Genomic DNA, 9261 nt, shown 5'->3' on the forward strand with positions numbered 1-9261 from the left:
TAGGAATAGGAGGATTAAGCAATTTAACACATGACTGGACAATTGGTGCAGGAGGGAGGGCGTAAGATTTTTGATGCATTGGGATCTGGTCTGGGGTAGGTGGGACCTGTACAAGATGGATGGGTTGCACCTTAGCAGGACTGGGACTATCGTCCTTGCTGGGAGATTTACTAGTGATGTTGGGGAGGATTTAAAATAAATTGACAGGGGGTTGGGACCGTAAGAGGGAGCTCAGATTGGAGGGAAGCAAAACTGATAACAGGAAGTAGAGAAGTAGTAAACGATATTGGAAGGCAGACGAGGTGAAGGCAAACATCAAATACGACCGGAATGAAGAATAATTGTAAGACAAAGTTAAAGGCACTCTAACTGAATGTATGCAGCATTCACAACAAGGTAGATTATTTGACAGCACAAATAGAGGTAAATGGGTATGACTTAATTGCCATTACGGAAATGCAGTTACAGGGTGATCAGTACTGGGAACTGAATATTCAAGGATATTCGCCATTTAGGAAGGATAAGCGGAGGGGAAAAGGAAGTGTGGTAGCACTGTTAATCAGGGACGTGATTAATACATTAGTGAGAGAGGATCTTTGATCGAAGCAGCAAGATGTAGAAACAGTTTGGGTAGAGTTAAGGAACAGCAAGGGGCAGCAAACATTGGTGGGAGTTGTTTATAGCCCACCAAACTGTAGTGGTAATGTTCGGCATGATATAAATCAGGAAATTAGAGCTGCGTGTAGCATGGGCAATACAGTAACAATGGGCGACTTCAATTTACATATAGATTGGGCAAACCTAATTGGCACTAATGCTGTGGAGGATGAATTCCTGGAGTATGTACAAGATGAGTTTCTGGAGCAGTGTGTTGAAGAACCAACTAGAGATTGTGCTATTTTAGATTTAATATTATGCAATGAGAAAGGGCTAATAAACAACCTTGCTGTAAAGGAGCCATTAAAAAATAGTGACCACAATACGATAGAATTTTACATTAAGTTTTAAAGAGATATAGTTTATTGTGAGACTAGGGTCTTAAAGCTGAACAAAGGAAACTATGAGGGTATGAGGGGCAAGTTGGCTATGGTGGATTGGGAAAATATATTAAAAGATTTGATGGGAGACAGGCAATGACTAATTTTTAAAGAAGTATTACATAGTTTACAACAAATATACATTCCTCTAAGACACAAAAACCCAACAGGAAAGGTGAATCTGTCGTGGCTAACAGAAGAAGTTAAGGATTGCATTAGGTCACAGGAAGTGGCTTATAAGGTCACCAGAAAAAGTGGTAAGCCTGAGGATTGGGAGCAATTTAGAATCCAGCAAAGGAGGACCAAGAAACTGATAAAGAAATGGAAAAGAGATTATGAATTTAAGCTAGCTAGAAACATAAAGGCGGACTGTAAAAGCTTCGTTAAGTATGTGAAAAAGAAACGATTAGCAAGGACGAATGTGGAGACAGGAGAGTTTGTGGTGGAGAATGAGGTAATGGCGGAGAGACTAAACAATTACTTTGTGTTTGTCTTCATGGAGGAAGACACAGACAATCTCCCAGATATACTAGGGAACCAAGGGACTTGTAAAAATGAACTGAGAGTAATTAGGATCAATAAAGAAGTAGTACTTGAAAAAGTAATTAGATGGTTCCTGCTGACTGGAAAGTAGCAAATGTAACCCCATTATTTAAGAAGGAAGCGAGAGAGAAAACGGAGAACTACAGATCTGTTAGTTTGACATCAGTAGTCAGGAAAATGTTGGAATCTATTATAAAGGATGAGATAATTGGACATTTGGAAAATAATGAAATGATTGGGAAGAGTCAACATGGATTTGTGAAAGGGAAATCATGTTTGGCAAACCTGTTGGAGTTTTTTGAGGATGGTACTTGTGGCATAGATAAAGGAGAACTGGTGGATGTAGTGTAATTGGATTTTCAGAAGGCTTTTGATAAGGTTCCACTCAGGAGTTTAGTAAACAAAATTAGAGCACATGGGATTGGGGTAATATACTGCAATGAATTGAGAATTGGTTAACAGACAGAAAGCAGAGAGTAGGACTAAATGGGTCATTCTCAGGATGGCAAGCTGTTATTAGTGGGGTACCACAAGGATCAGTGCTTTGGCCACAGCTTATAACAATCTATATAAATGACTTGAATATAGGGACTGATCGTAATATTTCCAAATTTGCAGATGACACAAAACTAGGAGGGAACGTAAGTTGTGAGGAAGATGCAAGGAGGCTTCAAGGGGATTTAGATAGGCTGGGAATGAATGGGCAAGAACATGGCAGATGGAATATAATGTGAATAAGTGTGAAGTGATCCACTTTGGTAGAAAAAACAAAAAGGCAGAGTATTTCTTAAATGGTGAGAGGTTGGGAAATGTTGATGTCCACAGAGACCTGGGTGTCCTTGTTCATGAGTCACTTAAAGCAAGTATGCAGGTGCAGCAAGTAATTAAGAAGGCAAATAGTATGTTGGCCCTCATTGCAAGGGGATTTGAGTACAGGAATAAAAATGTATTGCTTCAATTGTATAAAGCATTGGTGAGACCACGCCTGTAATATTCTGTACAGTTTTGATCTCCTTATTTAACGAAGGATATACTTGCCATAGAGCGAGTGCAACGGAGGTTCACTAGATTAATCCCTGGGATGGCAGGATTGTCTTCTGAGGAGAGATTGCAGAAACTGGGCCTGTATTCTCCATAGTTTCGAAGAATGAGAGGTGATCTCATTGAAACTTACAAAATTCTTACAGGGTGTGACAGGGTGGATGTGTATAGGATGTTTCCACTGGCTGGTGAGTCTAGAACAAGGGGACACAGTCTCAGAATAAGGGCAGGCCATTTAAGACTGAGATAAGGAGGAATTTCTTTACTTAGAGGGTGGTGAATCTGTGGAATTCTGTACCCCAGAGGGCTATGGAAGCTCATTGAGCATGTTCAAGACAGAAATCATTCGATTTCTGAATACTAACGACATCAAGGGATATGGGGATAATGGGGAAAAATGGTGTAGAGGTAGATGATAACCATGATCTGTTTGAATGGCGGAGCAGGCTCAATGGGCCGAATGGCCTACTCCTGCTCCTACTTCCTATGATCCTATGAGTGCCGGCAGTGGCATGAAGATCGCACCGGGACAGACGACGGGAACATAGGTCTCATTAATTCACTGATAATTAATTTAAATATTTAAATGGCAGTCCCGTCGCTGAGCGGCGGGTGGTGGGGGGGTGGGTGTGGGTCGCCACGAGACCTCGCTGCTGCTGGCAATATCGGGCCGGGCCTTCCTGTCATTGGGCTGCATGGCCCACCCCCACTCCCGCCACAATCCCTGACATTGGGGGGGGGGGGGGGGAGGATGGGGGCAGGAGGGGCGGGTCTGTAAAATTCAGCCCTATAATTCTGGGCTATTCCTTCCTTGTACAGCACACCAAAATAATCCAAGATTCTCAGTCAAACATCAGATACCTAGTTCAATTAAATATTTAATTAGCAGCACAGACAGTGCATTGTGTCACTCTGGTAAAATACAATGATTAGCTGGATTTTACCAAGCCCACGATGATGGGCTCCGTGGCGGGGGTGGCCAAAAGATTGTTCCGGCAGAGGCCTGCCTCAGAGGCCGACACCGGGTGGGCCCAGCCCGATCCTCCTGATGGCGGCGAGGCTCCCACCATCCCCCCCCCCCCGCCCCCCGACAGGGTGACGGGACCTCAATTAATTTCCATATTTAAATCATTAAAACAAATTCATTTAAATTTAAATTAATTTAAATAGGCTTACCGGCAATTTTCCACTCCCGCCGTGCCTTCAATTCCCCGTTTGGGGAAAGCAGGCATGACACTGGTGGGGGGCGGGGGGAGTTAAGATTTTCAATGCGGGGGTGGGGATGGGGTAAATTAAGCATCATCAGTGTAGGGGATGGTGGGAAGGGTGAACTTTCAACTTTGTGCAGTCTGTGGGGGGCGAGTCAGAATTCAAAGATAAGTATTTTTTTGGGGGGACGGGCAAAACCTTACTGTAATTTTTATTGGGGGGTTGGAAAGGGGCATTACAATTTTATCTTATAAATTTTGGGGGGGGGGGGGTTCACTTAAAAAATTCAAATTTGCCGTCAGGGCTGGCTGATCTTTACAAATGGTGCCAGCGTCTGCGCACAGGCAGCTGACGCCATTGCTGGGAATGGACAGCTTGCCATCTCCACAAGATTGGGGGGGGCCCGCCCCGGCTATTTAAATGAGCCACCGCACGGGAGAGCGCGGCTGCTGTTCGGCGTGCAGGCCCCATTTTTTGAGCTCACCGCTGGGTGCGATGGTGGGCTCTTAAAATCCAGCCCAATGTATCTCTCATTAATATCATTAATCAAATAATCAAATAATAACAGAATTCTGTGCCATCTTACAAATGAGTAAAACATACTGTACTTCTTAAACTCTTGCTAATGGGAAAATGCAAATCAAATGAGTATTAATACAATAATAAAAGATAACACCAAGTTCAGTGAAATAGAATAAGCCTCTCATTCTTCTTCTTCTTTGGTCTCCTTGTCTTGAGAGACAATGGGTAAGCGCCTGGAGGTGGTCAGTGGTTTGTGGAGCAGCGCCTGGAATGGCTATAAAGGCCAATATTAGAGTGACAGACTCTTCCACAGGTGCTGCAGAAAAAATTGTTTGTCGGGGCTGTTACACAGTTGGCTCTCCCCTTGCGCATCTGTCTTTTTTCCTGCCAACTGCTAAGTCTCTTTGACTCGCCACACTTTAGCCCCGCCTTTATGGCTGCCCGCCAGCTCTGACGATCGCTGGCAACTGACTCCCACGACTTGTGATCAATGTCACAGGACACATAAGACCAAAATTGTTAGGACCTCATGATATTCATATAATTGTTAAACACGGAATTCTACACTCAATTTGAGATAAATTAATGAGGTTACAGTAAAGCTTGTCACTAGTAGGAGTAATGCAATTTCTGATTTGTATATGTACCAAGCATCAGCATCTCAGGAATCAAAACAGAAAATGCTGGAAATATTCAGCAGGTCAGGTAGCATCTGTCAGAAACAAAGTTAACATTCCAGGTCGATGACCTTTCATCAGAATTGGAAAAGGCTGGAGATGTAACAAATTTTAAGAATGTACAGAAGCAGGGAGAGTGGGGGAGAGGGGGAAAGAACAAAAGGGAAGGTCTGTGATAGGGTGGAAGCCCGGAGAGATTAAATGACAAAATGGATAATGCTGCAAGGCAAAAGGAGATAGTAATGGGACAGATAAAGAAACTAAAAGATGGGTCAAGAGGAAATGTAAATGGAAGAAGAATAATTACCAACAGCTGCTGTCTGGAAAAAATGGGGGCAGAAGTTACGATCTGAAATTGTTGACCTCAGTGTTGAGTCAACATGTTTTTCTCTCTCCTCAGATGCTGCCTGACCTGCTGAGTATTTGCAGCATTTTCTCATTTTATTTCTGATTTCCAGCATTCACAGTATTTTGCTTCAGCATTTTGGGACTTGTTCCAAATAATGCAATTTGATGACAAAACTCTGCATGGAATTGGTCACTTACCCCTCAATATCACCCCTACTAGAGCTTTGCTGTAGATCAAAGTGGTTTCAGTGTCTGCACAATGCATGCCAGAAATCTTACCAACAGTAAGCTGGAACAGAATTGAGTAAGAGCGGTGATGAGGGGAGACAGAAAAAGGGGAAATAGATGACAATGCAAGGAAGGTGACTGAGAAGAAATGGATACCACTTAACAGAATGTGGAAGGGATAGAAGCTGAAAGCAATGATTAGGATGAGGAGGAAAGAGATAAAGCTAACTGAGGTGATCTGGGGTAAAAAAAAGTGTGCCAACACTAATTCAGTGGGGAGGAATGAATTCCGCCATGAACTAAGGATGGGTAAAGAGGGCTAGCTTTAGTTGAATTAGTGGAGTTGCATGTGTGAGGATGGAACCAAGTTGAATTGAAAGGGAAGGAGAATAAGTACAGGTTTAATTGAGGAAGAGGGAGAGAGTGCAGCAATGAATTGGGAGGATTGGAGCAGAGTGTCCCTGCGAACAGGTGGGGAGTTGGATGGGTACAGCATCTCTATGAATTGGTCCAGAAGGAGCAGACTGCTCCTGTGAACCAGGGAAAGGGGTTGAATTTGAGTGATTGACTATTAAGTTTTGGTGAAGTCTTATTCTAATTGTTCTGCTGAAATTCCAAATGTCACTGTTTTCCTTTTTGAGACTAAAGAACTTTCAATAATGAAGTATGGAATTGCTTAAAATTAACCAGAAAGCGCCATATTTAGTCTAAAAGTTTAATAGGAGAAAATGTTCCCAGACACAGCCTCCCTTCGAAATCTACTAACTTTGTGCCTTCAACATTTGAATTTCTCCCAAAGACGTGCAAGTACATACATGTTTTCTCCCCAGCACAAATGTAGGGCATTGTGTAGATCTAGCACTTCAGTTACAAACCCATACAACTACTCATTTTCACATGTCATAGACTTATACTCCTACATTGGTGTGAATGTTCACACTCAGCAATAAAACAACTCCAAAATATATTCACATCACGTTTTCTTTTTGTAAAAGTTTTCTTCCCCTTTTCCCCTGCCTCTTCATTTTGCCTTCAGTCATGCCTGACGACTGATTGATGTAGCAAGCAGAGATCTGTTTCCTGGAGACATGAAACATCATGATAGGTTGACTTGCCCTCACCTGTGGCCAGCTAAGACTGGTAACTGCAAAAAGCAATTATCATTAGCAACACTGAGTATCTGCATTTACTATTTTATTGTAACATTTTGTTGTCTGCTTTTGAAGATTTTGTTGCTGCTTTGTCAGAAGTTAACAGCAAGTTAAAATGCAAATTTTTAATTGAAAATACTATACACTGTGAAGTTTTCAAACATTAGGAATATAGTATAGTAATTTTCATAAGTCTTTGAATAACTAAAGATGTAATCCTGAGCGGAATGTATTGCCATTTTTTTCTCCTTCTCTGACTTCCACAAAGCCCAATCTTTCACTACAGCATAATTTTCTATCATGTAGAGTAAGTTGGACTAACATGAATATCTATTGTAAAAATTTGAAAAGCATTGTAAGCAAGTTTAAAAAGAAATAAAGGCAATTTATTTTTATTTTATTTATTTAGAGATACAGCACTGAAACAGGCCCTTCGGCCCACCGAGTCTGTGCCGACCAACAACCACCCATTTATACTAACCCTACAGTAATCCCTTATTCCCTATCACCTACCTACACTAGGGGCAATTTACAATGGCCAATTTACCTATCACCTGCAAGTCTTTGGCTGTGGGAGGAAACCGGAGCACCCGGGGAAAACCCACGCAGACACAGGGAGAACTTGCAAACTCCACATAGGCAGTATCCAGAATCGAACCCGGGTCCCTGGAGCTGTGAGGCTACGGTGCTAACCACTGCGCCACTGTGCCGATGTTTTATTGCATGTTTGTAATCTGTTGTCAAAGGTTTTTAGAATAATAAAGGGGAGAATTTTAACCCCAAGGTTGGGCGGGAAGGCAAATATGTTACAATTCTCGAACTGGACTTCAAACCACCTCCAACTTGCCCACTTCTAGTTTTGATGGAGGGGGTCGGGGTGGACCAATCCCCTCTCAGGCAGCAGGTCACTCAATGGAATTTTTTAGGAAGGCTGTCTGTCTCCTTTTGAACAGCATTTGTTATTTTTAGCACATGGAGGTCAGAAATCCTAAGCCTTGGAGATCACAGCAGGTAAAGGGGGCAAGATGGGACAGATCCAGGAGGTTAGTGCCTTTATTGCCCTGCCTGTTGGCCAGGAGGAGCATGAGTGTTTCCTTCAGGTCCAACAAGCTTACCTCCATGTGATTGGACCCCTGCAATTGATCAACCAGCATCATTTTGGATCCCCACCCATGCATTGGGAGACCCAACCTCCATAGTCCAACATCCCGTGCCCCATTATATTTATCTAACATCTGCTCCCTGGCTGCTTTCCCACCTGACAGGTAACCAACCTGTCAATGAAACCTGTTGAAAAAAATTAAAAGACATCCTGTGGTAATTTCTGCAGGATGTCTGGCAAACCTATACTTCCAATTTCCCATCCAAAAATCCTCCCCCCTGCCCACCCCACCACCCACACTCTTTTCCCAGCCCCAAATAAATACTGGGGCCAAACATTCTAGGAATGAATAGCAATGTGGGAAAGAGTAACCCGTCTTCTGAGTGGGAGTTGATTAATGATAAACTCATTCGTTGAAGTAGAACAGTTTGTTCAAATGCTCTGCAAGAAATGATGGGATAGTTTTTCAGGTCAAAAATAGCCTCACATAACTTTGTCATTCTGGTAATATTTCAGTTTGATGATGCTTCGGAAAAAATGACCATTTCAAGGGAGCAGCAGAATCACCAGAGACTACAGAAATTAATATTTGGGTTGAAAGATTATGCCTGTTTAATTATTGCTAACTTCCAAGTTGCAGCTCAGAATCAAGCAACCATTACATAGCATCAACCTGTTATAGATACTTATCACCCATCACAGATAGGCAGACAGCAACATCTACAATCCCTTCCTCGCCCAAGAAACAGTATAGTATGTAGTGCCTGAGTTAATCTGGTAGCAAGTTAAAGGCAATTAACTTTTTCAGGGTTCAGGACTCTCAAATCTCCTTGATTTCAATTTAAGATTTCATCTGAACTCCTAAAGGAAACTCTGATGTAAGATCATAAACCTGAAACGTTAACTCTGTTTCTCTCGCCACAGATGCTGCCTGATTTGCTGAGTATTTCTAGCATTTTCTGTTTTTATTTTATCTTAAATGAAATCGCTGAACTGCAACTTACAAAAACGGCACGGCGTATGTGCGTGTTGTATGCAGTTAAGCCGCCATGATATTTAGCGTGGTGGCTCATTTACATGGTGGGGGCAGACTGCCCACCCCTGATGACGTAGGGGGGGCGGGCACTCTGTATCCGGCAACGGCATCCGGCGCCACCGCACATGCGCTGGCGCCATTTTTGAAGGACTTCAAGCCCTGCAGTTAGATTTAAATTTTTAAAGATCCCGGTCTCTAAGAAATAAAGTTACAATTTTAACAGCACTTTGAATCCCCTGTCCCACCACCCACCCCCCCCCCAAATGAGTAGTCAATATATAAATTGCCCTCTCTCCCCAAAAAAAAACATTTATTGCGATCCCAAACTTTCCCTCTCAAACTTTATTAACTTTGACCCTCAAACCCT

Source organism: Heterodontus francisci, chromosome 12 (genome assembly GCF_036365525.1).
Source record: "Heterodontus francisci isolate sHetFra1 chromosome 12, sHetFra1.hap1, whole genome shotgun sequence".
Taxonomy (NCBI): domain Eukaryota; kingdom Metazoa; phylum Chordata; class Chondrichthyes; order Heterodontiformes; family Heterodontidae; genus Heterodontus; species Heterodontus francisci.